The sequence below is a fragment of the Bombina bombina genome, chromosome 4 (genome assembly GCF_027579735.1).
Source record: "Bombina bombina isolate aBomBom1 chromosome 4, aBomBom1.pri, whole genome shotgun sequence".
NCBI classification, from domain to species: domain Eukaryota; kingdom Metazoa; phylum Chordata; class Amphibia; order Anura; family Bombinatoridae; genus Bombina; species Bombina bombina.
The window spans coordinates 1182886093-1182909705 of NC_069502.1; positions in this window are offsets into that span (position 1 = coordinate 1182886093).

The window sequence follows — 23613 nt, forward strand, 5'->3', positions numbered from 1 at the left end:
AAAAAATAAAAAAACTACCATTACAAAAAATAACAAACGAAACTATCAAAAATAATAAAAATGATTCCTATTCTAATACCCCGTTTAAAAAAAACAAAAAAAACACCCCAAAATAAAAACCCCTAATCTATAATAAACTACCAAGGGACCTTAAAAGGGCCTTTTGTAGGGCATTGCCCTAAAGTTAACAGCTCTTTTGCAAAAAATTAAAACAAACACCCCCTAACATTACAAACCTCCAAATCCCTAAACCCACAAAATAAAAAAAAAATCTAACTAAAAAAAACTGAATCTACCAAAACACCCCAAAAAACAAAAAAAAATCTTAACACTAACCCAAAAGTCAGTACTCAAAGTTGCTGAAGTCCGGCAAAAGATCTTCATCCCAGGGGCGAAGCATCTTCATTCAGGCGGCTCCATCTTCATCCATCACGGGACCGGCATCTTCTATCTTCTTCAGCCCTGCGGAGGTGGAGAAGTTGATGGATGCGCAGAGGCCGAGGTCCAGTCGGCGTTCCATCGGTCTGACATGGAGGTCCTCTTCATGTGATCAACTGCTGCACACTGAAGATTGAATGTAAGGTACCCCTTTTATATTGGGGTACCATTTCATACCTATTGGCTGAAAAATTCAAATCAGCCAATAGGAATTAGAGCTTCTTAAATCCTATTGGCTGATTTGAACAGCCAATAGGATTTAAGCAGCTCTCATTCCTATTGGCTAATTCAAATCAGCCAATATGAATGAGAGCTGCTTAAATCCTATTGGCTGATTTGAACAGCTGAATCTTTCGCCAAACTTCAGCAACTGTGAGTACCAATTTTGGGGTTAGTGTTAGGTATATTATATATATATATTTAGATTAGGGCTTTTTTTACTTTAATGGTCCAAAAAAAGAGCATAAATACCACTGTTTGGAATATGAGACTTGTTGCATACATGATTTTTTAAGTTGTTGGAATGTTATCCTTTTTTCTCTGATAAGGGAACTATTACTACTGCTTTGGAAAATGCGTTTTATTAGTCTTATTAGTCTTCTTAGCCTGAATCCTTGGATATTCTGTTGTGCCTCTTTTTAGGACTTTGTGACTTTTTAATGGCTCTTTTACCGGATGTTTAGATTGAGTTTTGGTGTATATATTTTTTAGAATATTTTTTTATGTGTTTTCTAGGATGTGGCCTAGGGTCTCTTGTTTGCCCATACTTTCATTTATTTTTGTTTAATTAAGTCTGGAATAACTTATTGCCAGATAGAGTGATTTTGTAGACATTTTTTTGCTTTATATTAAACATGTGCAATTCTTTTCGGACGAATTTCGTTTTCGGACAAATTTTGGCCGATTCGGAGATTCGAATGAATCCGAATTTCCGAATTGGCACCATAACTAAAATCCCGAAAAATTCCGAAAATTAATAAATCCGAATTTTTTGGATCCATTCTTTATTAATATTCAGAATTTTTCATTGTTCTAATCTAAACCGCAGTTCCCCGACATCGCAGACACTTACTAAACCTATTAACCCCTAAACCACAGTTACCCGACATCACCAACACTAACTAAACTTATTAACCCCTAAACTGCTGTTCCCGACATTGGCGACACTAACTAAACCTATTAACCCCTAAACCGCCATTCCCAAACATCGCCAACACTAACTAAACCTATTAAACCCTAAACTGCAGTTCCCCAACATCGCCGACACTAACTAAAACACTATAAAAAACCTATTAACCCCTAAACCGCTATTCCCTGACATCGCCGACACTAACTTAACCTATTAACCCCTAAACCGCAGTTCCCCGACATCGACGACACTAACTAAAGCTATTAACCCCTAAACCGCCGTACACCCACATCGCCAACACTAAATAAAACACTAAACATTAAATTTACAATTAACTTTACAATTAAAACCTAAGCTAGCTACGATATAACTATTTACTAACTACCTAGGTTAAATAAATACAAATTTACCTGTGAAATAAAAATAAAACCTAACATTACTAAAAATAAAAAACCTAGCTTTGCTAAAAATAAAAATAACCTAAGATTATAAAAAAATTAAATCTACAATTATAAAAAATAATAAAGACTACAATTACAAAAAATTAAAAAAAATACCATTACAAAAAATAACAAACGAAATTATCCAAAATAATAAAAATGATTCCTATTCTATTACCCCGTTTAAAAAAAAAAAAAAAACCCACCCCAAAATAAAAAAACCCCTAATCTATAATAAACTACTAAGGGCCCTTAAAAGGGCCTTTTGTAGGGCATTGCGCTAAAGTTAAAAGCTCTTTTGCATAAAAATTTAAACAAACACCCCCTAACATTACAAACCTCCAACTCCCTTAACCTACAAAAAAAAAAAATCTAACTAAAAAAAACCTAATCTACCAAAACACCCCAAAAAAACAATTCCCAACTAATTCCTAAAAACATTCCTAACACTAACCCCAAAATCGGTACTCACAGTTGCTGAAGTCCGGCAAAAGATCTTCCCAGGGGTGAAGCATCTTCATTCAGGCGGCTCCATCTTCATCCATCACGGGACTGGCATCTTCTATCTTCTTCATCCCTGCGGAGGCGGAAAAGTCGATGGCCGAGATCCAGACGGAGTTCCATTGGTCTGACATGGAGGTCCTCTTCATGTGATCGACCTCCGCACACAGAATATTTTTATATTGGGGTACCATTTCATACTTATTGGCTGAAAAATTAAAATCGGCCAATAGAAATGAGAGCTGCTTAAATCCTATTGGCTGATTTGAACAGCTGAATCTTTCGCCAAACTTCAGCAACTATGAGTACCGATTTTGGGGTTAGTGTTAGGTATTTTATATATATATATTAGGGCTTTTTTTACATTAATGGGCCAAAAAAAAGAGCTGAATGCCCATACAAATGCCCTTTTTCAGGGCAATGGGTAGATTTGTTTTCTTTTAGTTAGGTTTTTTTTATTTTTTGAGTTTGGCAGCGTGGGGGTTTGTAATGTTAGGGGGTGTTTGTTGTAATGTTTTAGCTAAAGAGCTGTTAACTTTAAGGGGTATTAGTAGTTTATTATAGATTTTTTTATTTTTTTATTTTGGGTGGTTTTTTTTATATGGGGTATTAGAATAGGAATCATTTTTATTATTTTGGATAATTTCATTTGTTTGTTTTTTTGTAATGGTAGGTTTTTAATTATTTTTTTTTAGTGTTTATTATTTTTTGAAATTGTAGTTTTAATTTTTTATTAATCTTACGGCTAGATTTAGAGTTTGGCGGCCAAAGGGGTGCGTTAGCTACGCATGCTTTTTTCCCCCCACACCTTTTAAATACAGCTGGTATTTAGAGTTCACAGAATGGCTGGGTTTTCACTGCGTTAGGCTCCAAAAAGGGAGCATAGAGCATAATTTAACGCCACTGCAACTCTAGATACCAGCGGTGCTTACGGACGCGGCCAGCTTCAAAAACGTGCTTGTGCACGATATCCCCATAGAAAACAATGGAGCATTTTGAGCTGAAAAAAAACCTAACACCTGCAAAAAAGCAGCGTTCAGCTCTTAACGCAGCCCCATTGTTTTCTATGGGGAAACACTTCCTACGTCTGCACCTAAAACTCTAACATGTACCCCAAGTCTAAACACCCCTAACCTTGCACTTATTAACCCCTATTCTGCCGCCCCCGCTATCGCTGACACCTGCATATTTTTTTTAACCCCTAATCTGCCGCTCCGTAAACCGCCGCTACCTACATTATCCATGTGTACCCCTAATCTGCTGCCCCTAACACCGCCGACCCCTATATTATATTTATTAACCCCTAATCTGCCCCCACAACGTCGCCTCCACCTGCCTACACTTATTAACCCCTAATCTGCCGAGCGGACCGCACCGCTACAATAATAAAGTTATTAACCCCTAATCCACCTCACTCCCGCCTCAATAACCCTATAATAAATAGTATTAACCCCTAATCTGCCCTCCCTAACATTGCCGACACCTAACTTCAATTATTAACCCCTAATCTGCCGACCGAATCTCGCCGCTACTGTAATAAATGGATTAACCCCTAAATCTAAGTCTAACCCTAACACTAACACCCCCCTAAGTTAAATATAATTTTTATCTAACTAAATAAATTAACTCTTGTTAAATAAATTATTCCTATTTAAAGCTAAATACTTACCTGTAAAATAAACCCTAATATAGCTACAATATAAATTATATTATAGCTATTTTAGGATTAATATTTATTTTACAGGCAACTTTGTATTTATTTTAACCAGGTACAATAACTATTAAATAGTTAAGAACTATTTAATAGCTAAAATAGTTAAAATAATTACAAAATTACCTGTAAAATAAATCCTAACCTAAGTTACAATTAAACCTAACACTACACTATCAATAAATAAATTAAATAAACTACCTACAATTATCTACAATTAAACCTAACACTACACTATCAATAAATAAATTAAATACAATTCCTACAAATAAATACAATTAAATAAACTAACTAAAGTACAAAAAATAAAAAAGAACTAAGTTACAAAAAATAAAAAAATATTTACAAACATTAGAAAAAAATTACAACAATTTTAAACTAATTACACCTACTCTAAGCCCCCTAATAAAATAACAAATACCCCCAAAATAAAAAAATGCCCTACCCTATTCTAAATTACAAAAGTTCAAAGCTCTTTTACCTTACCAGCCCTTAAAAGGACCTTTTGTGGGGCATGCCCCAAAGAATTCAGCTCTTTTGCCTGTAAAAAAAAACATACAATACCCCCCCAAACCCCCCTTAAATAAACCTAACACTAAGCCCCTGAAGATCTTCCTACCTTGTCTTTACCATGCCAGGTATCACCGATCGTTCCAGGCTCCGACATCTTCATCCAAGCCCAAGCGGGGGCTAGACATCCATCATCCGGCGGCTGAAGAGGTCCAGAAGAGGCTCCAAAGTCTTCATCCTATCCGGGAAGAAGAAATTGTTGTAATTTTTTTCTAATGTTTGTAAATATTTTTTTATTTTTTGTAACTTAGTTCTTTTTTATTTTTTGTACTTTAGTTAGTTTATTTAATTGTATTTATTTGTAGGAATTGTATTTAATTTATTTATTGATAGTGTAGTGTTAGGTTTAATTGCAGATAATTGTAGGTAGTTTATTTAATTTATTTATTGATAGTGTAGTGTTAGGTTTAATTGTAACTTAGGTTAGGATTTATTTTACAGGTAATTTTGTAATTATTTTAACTATTTTAGCTATTAAATAGTTCTTAACTATTTAATAGCTATTGTACCTGGTTAAAATAATTACAAAGTTACCTGTAAAATAAATATTAATCCTAAAATAGCTACAATATAATTATAATTTATATTGTAGCTATATTAGGATTTATTTTACAGGTAAGTATTTAGATTTAAATAGGAATAAGTTATTTAATAAGAGTTAATTTATTTTGTTAGAATATAATTATATTTAACTTAGGGGGTGTTAGGGTTAGAATTAGCTTTAGGGGTTAAAAAATTTATTAGAGTAGCGGTGAGCTCTGATCGGCAGATTAGGGGTTAATATTTGAAGTTAGGTGTCGGCAGGGAGGACAGATTAGGGGTTAATACTATTTATTATAGGGTTATTGAGGCGGGAGTGAGGCGGATTAGGGGTTAATAACTTTATTATAGTAGCGGTGCAGTCCGCTCGGCAGATTAGGGGTTAATAAGTGTAGGCAGGTGGAGGCGACGGTGAGGGGGGCAGATTAGGGGTTAATAAATATAATATAGGGGTCGGCGGTGTTAGGGGCAGCAGATTAGGGGTTCATAGAAATAATGTAGGTGGCAGCGGCGTGCGGTCGGCAGATTAGGGGTTAAAAAATTTTAATGGAGTGGCGGCAATGTGGGGGGACCTCGGTTTAGGGGTACATAGGTAGTTATGGGTGTTAGTGTACCTTAGAGCACAGTAGTTAAGAGCTTTATAAACCGGCGTTAGCCCAGAAAGCTCTTAACTACTGACTTTTTTCTGCGGCTGGAGTTTTGTCGTTAGATTTCTAACGCTCACTTCAGCCACGACTCTAAATACCGGTGTTGGAAAGATCCCATTGAAAAGATAGGATACGCAATTGAAGTAAGGGGATCTGCGGTATGGAAAAGTGAGTGTTAGACCCTATAATGACTGGCTCCAAATACCAGAGGGCGGTAAAAACCAGCGTTATGAGCCTCTAACGCTGGTTTTGACGGCTACCGCCCAACTCTAAATCTAGGCCTTAGTTTTTTTATTTTAAGTAATGTTAGGCTTTATTAATTTTAGTAATATTAGGTTTTATTAGTGTAAGCTTAGGTTTTATTTTTATTTCACAGGTAAGTTTGTATTTATTTTAACTAGGTAGTTGGTAAATAGTTATATTGTAGTTAGCTTAGATTTTATTTTAATTTTACAGGTAAGTTTGTATTTATTTTTAAATAGGTATTTAGTTAATAATTGTAACTTTAATTTAGGCCTATTTTAATTATGTTAAAGTTAGTTTAATTTAAGTTGTTGTGATGTGTGGGACAGCAGTTTAGGGGTTAAAAGGTTTAGTTAGTGTTGGCCTTGTGGGTGTACGGCGGTTTAGGGGTTAATATGTTTATTTAGTGTTTTAGTTAGTGTTGGTGATGTAGGTGCACGGCGGTTTAGGGGTTAATAGGTTTAGGTAGTGTTGGCGATGGGGAACTACGGTTTAGGGGATAATAGGTTTCATTAGTGACAGCGATGTCGGGGAACTGTGGTTTAGGGGTTAATAGGTTTAGTTAGTGTCGGCGATGTCGGGGGACGGCAGTTGAGAGGTTAATAAGTTTAGTTAGTGTCGATGATGTTGGGGAACTGCGGTTTAGGGGTTAATAGGTTTAGTTAGTTTTGGCAATATCAGGGAACGGCGGTGTAGGGGTTAATAGGTTTTCAGTGTTGTCGATGATTCATTGTGAACAGCAGTTTAGGGGTTAATAGTTTTATTTAGTGTTTTAGTTAGTGTCGGCGATGTCGGGGAACTGCGGTTTAGGGGTCAATAGGTTTAGTTAGTGTCGAGATGTCGGGGAACGGCGGTTTAGGGGTTAATAGGTTTAGTTAGTTTCGGTGATGTGGGGGATGGCTGTTTAGGTGTTAATAGGTTTAGTTAGTGTTGGCAATGTGGGTGGCGGGGTTTTAGATAATTTTGTTTTTGCAATTGGCGGCATATTAGTTATTTTAAGTTAAATGTTTTTTTTTTATCCATCCTTTATTCATATGCATTATTCCATTCTAAACTTTAGAATAGAGTAATGAATATAAATAAAGAATGGATCTGAAATAACGATTTTACTTAACATAACTAATTTGCCAAAAACTATTTTTTTTAAACTAACTAAACTAATTTGCAGAAACAAAATTATTTATTTAACTGATAAAACAAAGCAACATTTTTAGCGTTGCACATGTTTACTATAATCTCCATTTTATATATATTCTATATATCTAAGGGGATTTGCAGAAAAAGTCACATTAAGACCCCATCATCTACAAATGACAATGGGCATCTACAAATAACAATAAGCAATTAATGTTAATTAATGTTTGGATCTAAGTCACACTCGCAATCTCTCACAGTTTAAAATGGGATTGCACAACTGTATGTTGGCATAATGGGCATACTGGGCACATTGTTCAATAGCTATATTCACAAGTTTTGTTTGTTTCAATATTTATTTTCTTGTTTGGTAAAGTGCCTTTCTATTTTTGGGTGACCTAAAAACAAAATGGCAACTATGGGTTTTTATTGAAAGGACATATAATATGATCTGTTACTTGATTTTCAAAGTGTTGAAGCTTTAAAGCATAAACCCTCTTCGTTTCAACATGGTATCTGCCTAGAAGACATACCTAGATTGTGCCTTTGTGACCATTTTTTATAAAAAATGCGCCTTCATGCAGTCTAAGTTCAAACAATGTTCCGATGGTGTGTTTCAAAGTGCCAGCGCCTATGTTATTGAACTCCTAAATAGTAATGTATATTTGAGAGCATGAGTTCAATCATGTAGGTGCATTACACAGATGCCTGATCTTGTTTTAAAACCTGGTTATGACAATACCTGTATGAGTGACAATCATGACAGTGTGAGAGTGGCTTAGAATCAAACATTCACTTTAAAGGGACATTAAACACTATCGGCTAGATTACGAGTTTTGCGTTATGAGCAAAAAAGCAGCGTTAAGGCTCATATCGCTGCTTTTTCACTACCGCTGCTAGTCTTGTAGCTACAGCTGTCCCGCACACTTTTTTGGCCATACCGCAAATTAACTTACGCAATTTCCGTAAAGTCTTTTATCAATGGGACTTCCATAGCGCCGATATTACAAGCTTTTTTTTGGAGGCCAAAAAGTGAGCGGTACAGCCTATCCCGCAAGATTCATAACGCATTCTAAAGTCAGTAGTTATGAGTTTTACACTGCAAAGCTGTAGCATAAAACTCATAACTAAAGTGTTAAAAGTACACTAACACCCATAAACTACCTATTAACCCCTAAACCGAGGCCGTCCCACATCACAAGTACTAAAAGAAAATTATTAACCCCTAATCTGCCGCTCCAGACATCGTCGCCACTAGAATAAACATATTAACCCCTAAACGGCTGCACTCCCGCATAGCAAACACTAGTTACATATTATTAACCCCTAATTTGCCATCCATAACATCACAGCCACCTACCTTAATTTATTAACCCCTAATCTGCCATCCCCAACGTCGCCACCACTATGCTAAAGTTATTAACCCCTAAACCGCCGCACCCCGCCTCGCAAACACAAGTTAAATATTATTAACCCCTAATCTGCCGCCCCTAACATCGACGCAACCTACATTTACAGTTATTAACCCCTAATCTGCCGCCCCCAACGTCGCCACCACTATACTAAAGTTATTAACCCCTAAACCTAAGTCTAACCCTAAACCTAACACCCACTAACTTAAATATAATTAAAATAAATCTAAATAAAACCTACTATTAATAACTAAATAATTCCTATTTAAAACTAAATACTTACCTGTAAAATAAACCCTAAGATAGCTACAATATAACTAGTAGTTACATTGTATCTAGCTTAGGTTTTATTTTTATTTTACAGATAAGTTTGTATTTATTTTAACTAGAATAGTTACTAAATAGTTATTAACTATTTACTAACTACCTAGCTAAAATATATACAAATTTACCTGTAAAATAAAACCTAACCTGTCTTACACTAACACCTAACCTTGCACTATAATTAAATAAATTACCTAAATTAAATACAATTAACTAAATGAAATATAAAATACCTAAATTACAAAAACCCCCACTAAATTACACAAATTACAAGATATTTAAACTAATTGCTAGTTAATAAATATTTAGTAACTATTCTATTGGAACAGCCAATAGAATGCAAGCTCAATCCTATTGGCTGATTGGATCAGCCAATAGGATTGAAGTTCAGCCAATAGGAGTTTTTCAACCTAATTCCAATCGGAATCAAAGGGACGCCATCTTGGATGACGTCACTTAAAGGAACCTTCATTCGTTGGGAGTCGTCATAAGAAGAGGATGCTCCACGCCAGATGTCTTGAAGATGGACCCGCTCCTTGCCGGATGGATGAAGATAGAAGATGCCGTCTGGATGAAGACTTCTGCCCATCTGGAGGACCACTTCTCCCGGCTAGAATGAAGACTTCTCCCGGCTTCGTTGAGGACTTCTTGCCGCTTCGTTGAGGACTTCTCCCGGCTTTGTTGATGATGGATATTGTGTCTTCAAAACTGTAAGTGGATCTTCGAGGGTTAGTGTTAGGTTTTTTTTAAGAGTTTATTGGGTGGGTTTTAGTTTTAGATTAGGGTTTGGGCAGCAATAGAGCTAAATGCCCTTTAAATGGCAATGCCCATCCAAATGCCCTTTTCAGGGCAATGGGGAGCTTAGGTTTTTTTAGTTAGGGTTTTATTTGGGGGGTTGGTTGTGTGGGTGGTGGGTTTTACTGTTGGGGGGTTGTTTGTATTTTTTTTACAGGTAAAAGAGCTGATTTCTTTGGGGCAATTCCCCCGCAAAAGGCCCTTTTAAGGGCTATTGGTAGTTTAGTTTAGGCTAGGGTTTTTTTATTTTGAGGGGGCTTTTTTATTTTGATAGGGCTATTAGATTAGGTGTAATTAGTTTAAATATCTTGTAATTTGTTTTTTATTTTGTGTAATTTTGTGGGGTTTTTTTTGTTGTAATTTAGGTATTTGTATTTAATTTCGGTAATTTATTTAATTGTAGTGTAAGGTTAGGTGTTAGTGTAAGACAGGTTAGGTTTTTTTTTACAGGTAAATTTGTATTTATTTTAGCTAGGTAGTTAGTAAATAGTTAATAACTATTTAGTAACTATTCTACTTAGTTAAAATAAATACAAACTTGCCTGTAAAATAAAAATAAACCCTAAGCTAGATACAATGCAACTATTAATTATATTGTAGCTAGCTTAGGGTTTTTTTTTACATGTAAGTATTTAATTTTAAATAGGAATTATTTAGTTATTAATAGTAGGTTTTATTTAGATGTATTTTAATTATATTCAAGTTAGTGGGTGTTAGGGTTAGACTTAGGTTTAGTGGTTAATAACTTTAGCATGGTGGTGGCGACGTTAATTGAGGTATAGTTTTGTTTGCAGCAAATTCCCCCTGGGCATTTCCATATATGGAAGGTGCTATCCAGGCCATAGCTATGGCAGAATGCACTCATGCACATGCACAGTAGGGGGCAGCCACATGACACCTGACTAAAGCAGGGCACAGTATAATGCTAAAGCTTTCACAAAGTATGTGACATTATCCCCATGGAAACAAGCAAGCCTCTTGGCAACAAACAATAGCAGTATCTGATGTCCCTCCTCAACCCTCCTTGCTTGCATAAGTAATTATCCTCACATGCACACTTTGTTATGTGATACCTCAGGGTTTAGAGTAAGACACTGATAAGGGAGATGGAGCAAGCTACACTTGGCAACACTAAACTGTAAGTCATTTTGCAGATTTTTTGAAATTTTATTAAAATACTTATAAGCTTTTTGTACACTTTTTTCACACACTGTTTTATCTCAGTTAACCCTTTTATAATATGCACATAAATCAAAATGTTTTATGGCACTTTAGCTTTATATTGATTTTTTTCAATATTTAAACCACTAATATATTTTTAAAAATACATGTACAAATTATTCTCAGGCTAAAGTTTACTCTGAATACTTCATTCAAGCAATTATGTTTTTAGTGTATAATTTCCCTTTAAGAGGTGTGAATGGTCTATTGTATCTGTTGGATCAGGTATTTAACACACAATAAGGCCTTTTCTGGAGCTTCTCTGTTGCATGTTTCAACAATCAAATCTACAGGTGGCCCTCGTTTTACAACGGTTCAATTTACACCGTTTCAGATTAACAACCTTTTTTTCCAGTCATGTGACTGCTATTGAAAAGCATTGAGAAGCAGTGCATTTATTAAAATAGCCAGTAGGTGGAGCTGTCCACTTGTATTGCAGCAAAGCCAAGCAAGCTGAAATTAATCAGTTGAACCAGACCTGAGCTATTAAGCAGATTTCAAAGTAACAAGATCTTACTGTCTAACTCAGTACAGATTGGAATGCATAGAAAGAACTGTTTGCAGAAAAATGCAAGTGAAGTCTGTGTTGTGTGATTATTTTATTAGGTTTAAAATGCTGTCTAGCAAATGTTTTTGTTCATTTAACTTAGTTTGATTATAAAATCTGTGTTGTGTGATTATTTTATTAGGTTTATAATGCTGTCTAGCATTTAAAGTCTTCATTCCAAAGCTTTTAAAATAATGTATTAGGTGTTACTTATGACAATTTTGAGAGGGGCCTGGAACCTATCTCCCTCACTTCCCATTGACTTACATTATGAACTGGGTTTCAATTTACAACGGTTTTGATTTACAACCATTCCTTCAGGAACCTAACCCCGGCGTAAACTGAGGGCTACCTGTATTTTACATTGTGATCACCATAGAAACTCAACAACCTATTCAGGTGGAAAGCAAAAATCCACTTTGGGAGCCAATCTCTAATAGATTCTAATTGATCCCCCAAGTGTTTAACCCTTTGTGTTTTAAATACATTTAAACGTTTGTTAGTTATATATCTTTTGTTTTGAATCCCATGTATATACCTTTTAAAAAGCCTCCTTTCTCTTCTGCTTAGGCCATTTGGGACACATAGGCTACAGAGTTGCCCCCCACAAAAAAAAATTTAGGTGTAGTGTTGGTTTTTATTTAAAAAATGTAACTTTTAGTTTTTTTATTTTATTTAAATAACTGCACAAAGCAATTTTTAGAGCTTAAAGTGAGGGGATATGGGGTGTTAAAAAAAATGCACTGAAAAAAGCGGCCTAGGGGACTGTGTGTTTCCTATAAATATGTATATGCTTATATACATATATATTAATGTATTAATATGTAGACATATATAAACGCATACATATACTCTATATGTATATATTGATATATATTTACAATTTGCTGCCCATTAATGCGCAACTTACCCCCTTCCTTGCGCTAGGTTCTCAGCCGTGTCTGACAGCAAGAGAACGAGGCTCCTATTGGAGCCTATAGAAGCGCACTCTCACCTAACTTGTAATATGTGCACTGGTATTACTGAGTGCAGCACAAATATTGTGTTTGCGTAAGCACAATTTTGTGCTCCACTTGTAATCTGGCCCTTTATTGAGAATTCAGTTCTGTATCTTATCTCCATTTCAATGTAAGCCATGTGTCTCTATAAACCATTATGGTAATGCATAATTGTAATACAAGTGAATAAAGACCAGTTTGTTGTTAGTTTTAGTTGTATAACGCAGAACAACACATCAAGTGACATTAGCATCTGGTATCAGCAGTAGAAAGGCTTTAATAAACACAATAGGAAAAAAAAGAAAAGGTAAAAAGAGAGAAAAAGATCCTATTAATGGGAAGCGTAAGATAAGAATTCTGAATCCAGTGCATTGTCTGTAGAATGCTACAGGTTTATTGACAATATTCCACCCATTTGTTTTCTCACAAAATACATTTTAGTCTCATTAATTAGATGTTTGTATCACACAGACAACACCAGCTTTTTACAAATGTGGTCATTATACATTTATTCTTAATTAGGCTCAGAAGCTGAAATGCAAGCTAAATATCCTTTGTAAGAAAGGGAGAATAATATTGTGTATTTAGAAATAAAACTCAGAAAATCCATATCACATGTGTGCAAATCTGTGAATCAGAAATGTAAGTAACAAAAACCCCAGAAAAAAACTGCTTTTAATGTCACTGTTAAACATAATAAATTTTTGAAAGTCCATTTTAAAGTTTTAGAAATGTCCGATGAAGGGTTGTAACCATTTGTGGAAACAGTAAGGTAATGCCAATTAGCTTCACAATAAACAACACAAAAGGTGCGATAAAAACAGCTATACTTAGAACCAATTCACACAGAGAGAAGCACACTCTCAGGAACTAACCAGCTTCATAACTTATCTTGTTCTACAGCGATTTGCCACCTGGGGCAGCTTCTTTTAAGCCCAGTAATGCTTTTCACAGAGAAGAACTTTCCCGTAGTATATCAGTCTGAGCCCGAAAAGTATATCAGTCCAGTGCCAAAATATCAGGCAATTTCTCTCTGAACAAGGAACACAGCAACCCCAGACAATCGGCCTTCATTGGGCCTCATCAGTGAGGTGCAGCCTTATTCCATTAAGCACACTGAGCAAGGAGTCCACATCTAGTTGCCCCTTTTTCCCATAGGGAGAGTAAATACATACAGAGAGAAGTGCACTCACAGGAACGAACAACTGGCTCAATAACATTGTTAGCCTGTTCTATGGCGATTTACCACCTGGGTGCAGCTTTTTAGCCCAGTAATGCTTTTCACAGAGAAGAACTTTCCTGTAGTATATCAGTCTGAGCCCGAAAAGTATAACAGTCCAGTGCCAAAATACCAGGCAATTTCTCTCTGAACAAGGAACACAGCAACCCCAGACAATCGGCCTTCATTGGGCCTCATCATTGAGGTGTAGCCTTATTCCTCTAAGCACACTGAGCAAGGAGTCCACGTCTAGTTGCCCCTTTTTCCCTTAAGGAGACATAATAAACATAGAACAAAATATACTCATTCAAGACAAAGTAAATAAAAAATCATTAAATATTTAGGGCTAGATTACAAGTGGAGCGCTAATTTATCGCACGCCCGTAAACAGGCAAATTTGCATTAAATAAATAAATAAACAGCCATTACGAGCTTGCGGTAGCAATTAGCACTACGAAAATTAACCAGAGATCAAATCTCTGGTTAATTTTCAAAATATCCCCCAAATAGCTCCCAAAATAAAGTATATTGTATTTTTTTACTTAAAAAATTGTAGCTTTTTTTAATTAAAAACAAAACAAAACTGCACAAACCAGTTATTAAGGGTTAAAGTTGGGGGTGTGTGGTGTTAGAAAAAAAATGGCGCTGAAAAGTGCCTTTACATTACGGTCTATGGGAAACTGTGTGTTCCCTGTAAATATATACAGTATGTATATGCTTATATACATATATATTTATGTGTTAATATGTGTATATACATATAAACAAATAAAAATATATATCAAATATATATCTATATATATATATAAATATTTAACATTTTCCACTCATCGCTGCGCAACTTATCTCCTTTGCTGCGTTAGGTTCTAATGCCGTGTCTCACGGTATGAGAATTATACTTCCATTGGAGCCTATGGAAGCGAGCTCTTGCGAGGGCCACTTCTAATACCAGCGCACAATTGTGTGCACTGGTATTACGAGTGGAGAGTAAATATAGCGCTCACGAAACAGCAATTTTGCACTCCACTCGTAATCTGGCCCCTAATCATTACTTCTCTTGAAGTTTACCCTAAATATTGTTTTTGCCATGTACATTGGATGAGGTCAATCACATTATTATCTGTATACCTTATTAGATCTTCGATCTCAAAAGTCTATCCTGTGACAGTAGATGTCCCTTGTTTCACTTTTAGTTTATTCCTAAAAAGGTCTGCCTCTAAACTAGTTTTATTTTCCCCTTGAAATGACTAGGTGCTAAAACTTTAAGATTTTTTGCTTTCTTAAATACAAAATCTAGGCATTACTCATATGGGGCGCGATCCGATATGCAGCGTAGTTTGCGGCGCAAGCGAGGGAACCCCCGCCGCCTGCAGTTTCAGCTTGCAAATCGAGCTATCCTATATACGGCGCTGTCAGATGCTAAAGTGCCGTAAGTCTGATAAACCAGCGATGTCCAGAAATCTGCGTAAGTACAAATTTCTGGAGTCGCCAGTGACTTACGGCACTTTAGAAACTGCCGGCGCCTACAAAACCTTACTAAGTTATAAAATCACCCGCACTGTCTAACACGCCTCCCAAACATAGCCCGACACGTCTAACCCTCTATCCGCTATCCCCCCTCACTATCCTAACAATAAAAAAATGTATTAACCCCTAAACCGCCGCTCCCGGACCCCGCCGCCAGCTATATTAAATCTATAACCCCCTAATGTGAGCCCCTACCCCGCCGCCATCTACCTTACCTACCCCCTAAAGTGAGCCCCTACCCCGCCGCCATCTATTTTAAAATGATTAACCCCTAATTTAATCCCCCTACCCCGCCGCCACCTATATTAAATTATTTAACCCCTAATCTAATCCCCCTACCCCGCCGCCACCTATATTAAATTAATTAACCCCTAATCTAATCCCCCTACCCCGCCGCCACCTATATTAAATTAATTAACCCCTAATCTAATCCCCCTACCCCGCCGCCACCTATATTAAATTATTTAACCCCTAATCTAATCCCCCTACCCCGCCGCCACCTATATTAAATTAATTAACCCCTAATCTAATCCCCCTACCCCGCCGCCAGCTATATTAAATTATTTAACCCCTAAAATACTAAACTATCCCTACCACTAAACCTAAATCTAATCCTACAAATAGCCCTGAAAAGGGCTTTTTGCGTGACATTACCCCAAAGTAAACTGCTCTATTGCCAGCCCTTAAAAGGGCTTTTTGCGGGGCATGCCCCAAAGAATTCAGCTCTTTTACCAGCCCTTAAAAGGACTTTTGGTGGGGCTTTGTCACAAAGTAAACAGCTCTTTTGCATCTAATCTAAATCCCCCTACACCGCCGCCACCTATAATAAATGTATTAACCCCTAATCTAATCTCCCTTCACCGCCGCCACCTATATTAAACACATTAACCCCTAATCTAATCCCCCTACACCGCTGCCAGCTATATTAACTATATTAACCCTAATTATATTAGGGTTAATATAGTTAATATAGTTATTATATTATATATATTAACTATATTAACCCTAATTATATTAGAGTTAATATAGTTAATATAGTTATTATATTATATATATATATATATTAAGTATAATAACCCTATCTAACTCTAACATCCCTAACTAAACTCTTATTAAAATAAATCTAATATTAATATTATTAATTAAAATATTCCTATTTAAATCTAAATACTTACCTATAAAATAAACCCTAAGATAGCTACAATATAATTAATAATTACATTGTAGCTATTTTAGGGTTTATATTTATTTTACAGGTAACTTGGTATTTATTTTAACTAGGTACAATAGCTATTAAATAGTTAATAACTATTTAATAGCTACCTAGTTAAAATAATTACCAATTTACCTGTAAAATAAATCCTAACCTAAGTTACAAATACACCTACACTATCAATAAATTAAATAAACTACAAATATCTAACTAAAATACAATTAAATAAACTAAATTACAAAAAACAAACAAACACTAAATTACAAAAAATAAAAAAAAAGATTACAAGATTTTTAAGCTAATTACACCTATTCTAAGCCCCCTAATAAAATAATAAAGCCCCCCAAAATAAAAAAATTTCCCTGCCCTATTCTAAATTAAAAAAGTTAGCTCTTTTACCTTACCAGCCCTTAAAAGGGCCTTTTGCGGGGCATGCCCCAAAGAAAACTGCTCTTTTGCCTGAAAACCCCCCCACAATACCACCCCCCAACATTACAACCCACCACCCACATACCCCTAATCTAACCCAAACCCCCCTTAAATAAACCTAACACTACCCCCCTCAAGATCTGCTTACCTTGTATTCACCCCGCCGGGCAGAACTCTTCATCCGATCCGGGCGATGTCTTCAAGCAAGCTGCAGTGAAGTCTTCTTCCATCCGGCGATGTCTTCAAGCAAGCGGCAGAGAGTCTTCTTCCATCTGGTGATGTCTTCAAGCAAAGCAGCATTTTCAATGTTCTTTCTTCGCTCCTCCGCCGCGGAGCATCCATCCGGCATGACGACTTCCCGACGAATGAGGTTCCTTTAAATGACGTCATCCAAGATGGCGTCCGTCGAATTCCGATTGGCTGATAGGATTCTATCAGCCAATCGGAATTAAGGTAGAGAAATCTGATTGGCTGATTGAATCAGCCAATCAGATTCAAGTTCAATCCGATTGGCTGAACCAATCAGCCAATCGGATTGAACTTGAATCTGATTGGCTGAGTCAATCAGCCAATCAGATTTTTGTACCTTAATTCCGATTGGCTGATAGAATCCTATCAGCCAATCGGAATTCGACGGACGCCATCTTGGATGACGTCATTTAAAGGAACCTCATTCGTCGGGAAGTCGTCGTGCCGGATGGATGCTCCGCGGCAGAGGAGCGAAGAAAGAAGTTTGAAGATGCCGCTTTGCTTGAAGACATCACCGGATGGAAGAAGACTCTCTGCCGCTTGCTTGAAGACATCGCCGGATGGAAGAAGACTTCACTGCAGCTTGCTTGAAGACATCAACCGGATCGGATGAAGAGTTCTGCCCGGCGGGGTGAATACAAGGTAGGGAGATCTTCAGGGGGGTAGTGTTAGGTTTATTTAAGAGGGGTTTGGGTTAGATCAGGGGTATGTGGGTGGTGGGTTGTAATGTTGGGGGGTGGTATTGTGTTTTTTTTTTCAGGCAAAAGAGCAGTTTTCTTTGGGGCATGCCCCGCAAAAGGCCCTTTTAAGGGCTGGTAAGGTAAAAGAGCTAACTTTTTTAATTTAGAATAGGGCAGGGAAATTTTTTTATTTTAGGGGGCTTTATTATTTTATTAGGGGGCTTAGAATAGGTGTAATTAGCTTAAAAATCTTGTAATCTTTTTTTTAATTTTTTGTAATTTAGTGTTTGTTTTTGTAATTTAGTTTAGTTTATTTAATTATATTTTAGTTAGATATTTGTAGTTTATTTAATTTATTGATAGTATAGGTGTATGTGTAACTTAGGTTAGGATTTATTTTACAGGTAAATTGGTAATTATTTTAACTAGGTAGCTATTCAATAGTTAACTATTTAATAGCTATTGTACCTAGTTAAAATAAATACCAAGTTACCTGTAAAATAAATATAAACCCTAAAATAGCTACAATGTAATTATTAATTATATTGTAGCTATCTTAGGGTTTATTTTATAGGTAAGTATTTAGATTTGAATAGGAATATTTTAATTAATAATATTAATATTAGATTTATTTTAATAAGAGTTTAGTTAGGGATGTTATAGTTAGATAGGGTTATTATACTTAATATATATATATTATAATAACTATATTAACTATATTAACCCTAATATAATTAGGGTTAATATAGTTAATATAGCTGGCAGCGGTGTAGGGGGATTAGATTAGGGGTTAATGTGTTTAATATAGGTGGCGGCGGTGTAGGGGGATTAGATTAGGGGTTAATGCATTTATTATAGGTGGCGGTGGTGTAGGGGGATTTAGATTAGATGCAAAAGAGCTGTTTACTTTGTGACAAAGCCCCGCCAAAAGCCCTTTTAAGGGCTGGTAAAAGAGCTGAATTCTTTGGTGGCATGCCCCGCAAAAAGCCCTTTTATGGGCTGGCAATAGAGCAGTTTACTTTGGAGTAATGTCACGCAAAAAGCCCTTTTCAGGGCTATTTGTAGGGTTAGACTTAGGTTTAGTGGTAGGGATAGTTTAGTAATTCAGGGGTTAAATAATTTAATATAGGTGGCGGCGGGGTAGGGGGATTAGATTAGGGGTTAATTAATTTAATATAGCTGGCGGCGGTGTAGGGGGATTAGATTAGGGGTTTATTAATTTAATATAGCTGGCGGTGGTGTAGGGGGATTAAATTAGGGGTTAATTAATTTAATATAGCTGGCGGCGGTGTAAGCGGATTAAATTAGGGGTTAATTAATTTAATATAGCTGGCGGCGGTGTAGGGGGATTAAATTAGGGGTTAATAATTTTAAAATATATGGCAGCGGTGTAAGGGGCTCACTTTAGGGGGTAGTTTAATGTAGTTGGCGGCGGGGTAGGAGCTCACATTAGGGGGTTATACTTTTATTGTAGGTGGCGGCGGGGTCCGGGAGCGGCGGTTTAGGGGTTAATAACTTTATTAGGGATTGCGGCGGGGAATCGCGATTGACAGGTAGACATTGCGCATGCGTTAGGTGTTAGGTTTTATTTAGCAGATCGCGGTTGACAGCTAGATAGACATTGCGCATGCTTTAGGTGTTAGGTTTATTTTGTAGCTAGTTTAGGGAGTTACGGGGCTCCAATAGACAGCGTAAGGCTTACTACGGCTGCTTTTTGTGGCGAGGTGAAAATCGAGTAAGATTTCTCCATTTTTGCCACGTAAGTCCTTACGCTGTATATTGGATACCAAACTGCGCTGGTTTGGTATACCTGCCTATGGCCCAAAAAACTACGGGCGATGGCAGAAATATACGGGCGTAACTTCTAGGTTACGCCGTATATAGGATACCAAACCAGCGCAAAATTCAGCGTCGCCGGCATTTGCGGGCGACGCTGCATATCGGATCGGGCCTATGATTTTTAATTATGGGGTCAATCTTAATAAGGTGCCAATGTTTATTTAGAATCTGGCTAATTTGTGTTGGGAGTTGAAAGGGGTAATAAACAATACTCTTTCATTAGTAATCTTATACTTAGCTGTTAATAGGTCATCTCTATTGGTTCCTCTGGCTTTGAGTTTCGCTTCTTTTTCCTGGACATTTTTTACTTTGCTTGCCAGCAATTTTAATTGTTTTGCAATTACTCATAGATCTTGTTTTTAGATACAATGCTGGTAATAAATATTTAATGATTATTTATTTACTTTGTCTTAAAGGGGTAAATTTTGTTCTCAGTATAGCTGTTTTTTTGCACCTTTTATGTTGTTTATTGTGAATTTTACTTGGGACTGATGAGAAGACATCTCTGATATAAGGTGCTATCACACAAAGTGTAACAGGTTTAATACACATTTTCTAATTGCTAATTAGCTGCATTTACACGATTACTTATACAGCATAACTGAAAATAAAGCTGATAGGACTAATGTGAAATGGTTATTTTTCACATTCGATTGTCACATAGATGAAGTGTCCATACCTGTGGGGACAGCAGGAAAGAGCTAAGAAATGGGGACTGTCCAACAAACTGCGAGGCATCTGTGCTCTGAGCTTTACCATTACAGAACTTTTGTTTTTATATATAACCTTCTTTTTTATATATAACCTTTGTTTTTATATATAACCTTTGTTGTTTACAATAACCTAAAGCTTAAAAATACCAGCTATATCTGTAAAATAATGTCTAGGCTGCAACCCTACTCTTAAAGGCACACAAAACTCATTGATTTCATATTTAGAGAGAGCATGCAATTTTAACCAACTTTCCAATTTACTTTTATTATTAAATTTGCTTCTTTCTCTTGGTATCCTTTGTTAAAGGACCGGCATTGCACTACTGGGAGCTAGCTGAACATATAAGGTGAGACAATGACAAAAGGCGAATATATGCAGCCACCAATCAAAAGCTAGCTCCCAGTAGTGCATTGCTGCTGCTTTAACAAAGGACACAAAGAAACAAAGCCAATTAGATTTTAGAAATAAATAAAAATATATATATATTTAAATTATATGCTATCTGAAACAATTTGTTAATTGCTGACACGATACAAGCCCTACTGATGCTCTGAGCAGCTGCAGTATTTTAAATGCTGGTTCACTGAGAATCTCTAGCTATGCTGTACACAGAGAATAAATGCCAACACTAAACCAGTGATAACTTTTACTAGAAGCATTTTTGCCAATACATCTATATTGCAAATGTGTTTATATTCAAATATGTAATTCATCTATGTGCATTTAAATGTTATATATATTACATTAGCATTATTACATGTATATAGAAATATATATTTCATTATAAAAAAATTATATGTGAAGATATTAGAAATGTAAAATATGCGTAACAGGCTTCGGGTTTCACAATTTATTATTAATATTCTTTAATATTTTATATTTCATATTTCCATAACGCGTCTTAAAGGGATTAGAAAGTCAAAATTAAACTTTCATGATTCAGATAGATGGTGTTATTTTAGGACACTTTTAAATTCACTTCTATTTTAAATTGTGCTTCATTCTCTTGGTATCCCTTGTTAAAAAAGAATATGCACATATGCTACACTAGTGGGAGCTGCTGCTAATTGGTGCCTGCACACATTTGTCTCTTGTGATTGGCTGACTGTGTTCATCTAGCTGCCAGTAGTGCAATGCTGTTCCTTCAACAAAGGATAACAAGAGAATTAAGCAAATTTGATAATAGAAGTAAGTTGGAAAGTTGTTTGAAATTGTATGTTCTATCCAAATAATGAGAGAAAATTTTAGGGTTTCCTGTCCCTTTACGATAACTAATTTTTCATGTGCGCTAACCCGACACCACGTTAGACCTTAAGCGCGAAACCTGAAGCGTGTTACGCATATTTTACATTCCTATGTTCTTCACATATATTTTTATTTATTTTTTTGTTAATATATATATGTGTGTGTGTGTGTGATAATGCTAATGTAATATATATGTCTATAAGAATAGATATACAGGTATCGATGTATACAAATAAAGGTACATTTTCCCAAATTCGGAATTTCACTACAATTTAAAAAAAATATATATAAGAAATTACTGTTTTCCCTGCCTTTAAGTCCCCAAAGTGTAAAATAAATGATATAGAACTACCTTTAGTTACACGTATAAGCTATTTCATGACATTTAAATATTGCCTAAATGACATAAGATATTGTTGTTTACACTTGGTTCCATCCCCTCTCCCAACTGTCCTATTTTAAAGAGATAGTAAACACCAAAAATGTTATTGTTTAAAAAGATAGATAATCCCTTTATTTACTATTCCCCAGTTTTGCATAACCAACACTGTTATAGAAATATACTTTTTACTTCTTTAATTACCTTCTATCTATGCTTCTGCCTCCTTATCTCCGATCTTTTGACAGACTTGTATTTCAGGCAATTAGTGCTGACTCTTAAATAACTTCCCATGCATGAGCACAATATTATCTATATGAAACACTTGAACTAACACCCTCTAGCTGTGGAAAGCTGTCAAATGCTTTAAAATTAGAGACGGCCTTCAAGGGCTTAGAAATTAGCATATGAGCCTACCTAGTATTAGCCTTCAACTAAGAATAACAAGAGAACAAAGCAAATTTGATGTTAAAAGTAAATTAGAAAGTTGTTTAAAATAATATGCCATGTCTGAATCATGAAAGTTTAATTTGGACTTTACTATCCCTTTAAAGATGCAAGTATTCCAAAATCCAAACCTTTTTCCGGTCCCAGCTGTTTGGATAAAGGGTTTTCTACCTGTATATATAGAAATTTGTATTTAAAATAAAAATAAAAATTTTCTGTATGTGAAGAACATTGGAATGTGAAATATTAAAAGTAAATACACAGTAAAACAAATGATTAAATATTATTATAGATTTATTATTTAGGCACATATATATATATATTATAGACCTTTGTAGTCAAATACATGACCATATACCATATATCTTTAAACCCTTATAAAAAATATTTTTATTAATATTTATGTGAATAATTTTATCAGATAGCATTTATATGAGTGTAACTATGTATTTGAATGTATTTATGCTGTGTTTGGTGCAACATTTTTTTATCTCTAGCCCTTTATGCGAGGTCTTCAGTTTCGCTAACATAACGCACCTTAAATTTGATTGTGCTCAAGATCATATTTAGCACTGAAAAATGTGAGTACAAATTTTGCTTTTTAACCCCTTAACGACTGAGGACGTGCAGGGTACGTCCTCAGAAAAAAGGCAGTTAACGACTGAGAACGTACCCTGCACGTCCTCAGTGTGGAAAGCAGCTGGAAGCGATCCTGCTCGATATGGAGGCATCCTGCAATAACCTTTTTAAGCCATCCGGTGCAGAGAGAGCCACTCTGTGGCCCTCTCTGCACCGGAGATCGGTGGCTTACTGCGTTGGTGGGTGGGAGCCGGACCGGGAGGCGGGTGGCAGCTATCGATGGCCCTGGTTATGTGAAGGGGGGCGGGATTGTGGGCGGGGGTGGCTGGGGGCGCGCGCGCGTGCACGGGACGGTGGGGGCGGGCGCGTGCACGGGGAGGGAGCGGGTGGGAACCGCTACACTACAGAAAATGCTGAAAATAAAAAATGTCAAAAATGTAAAA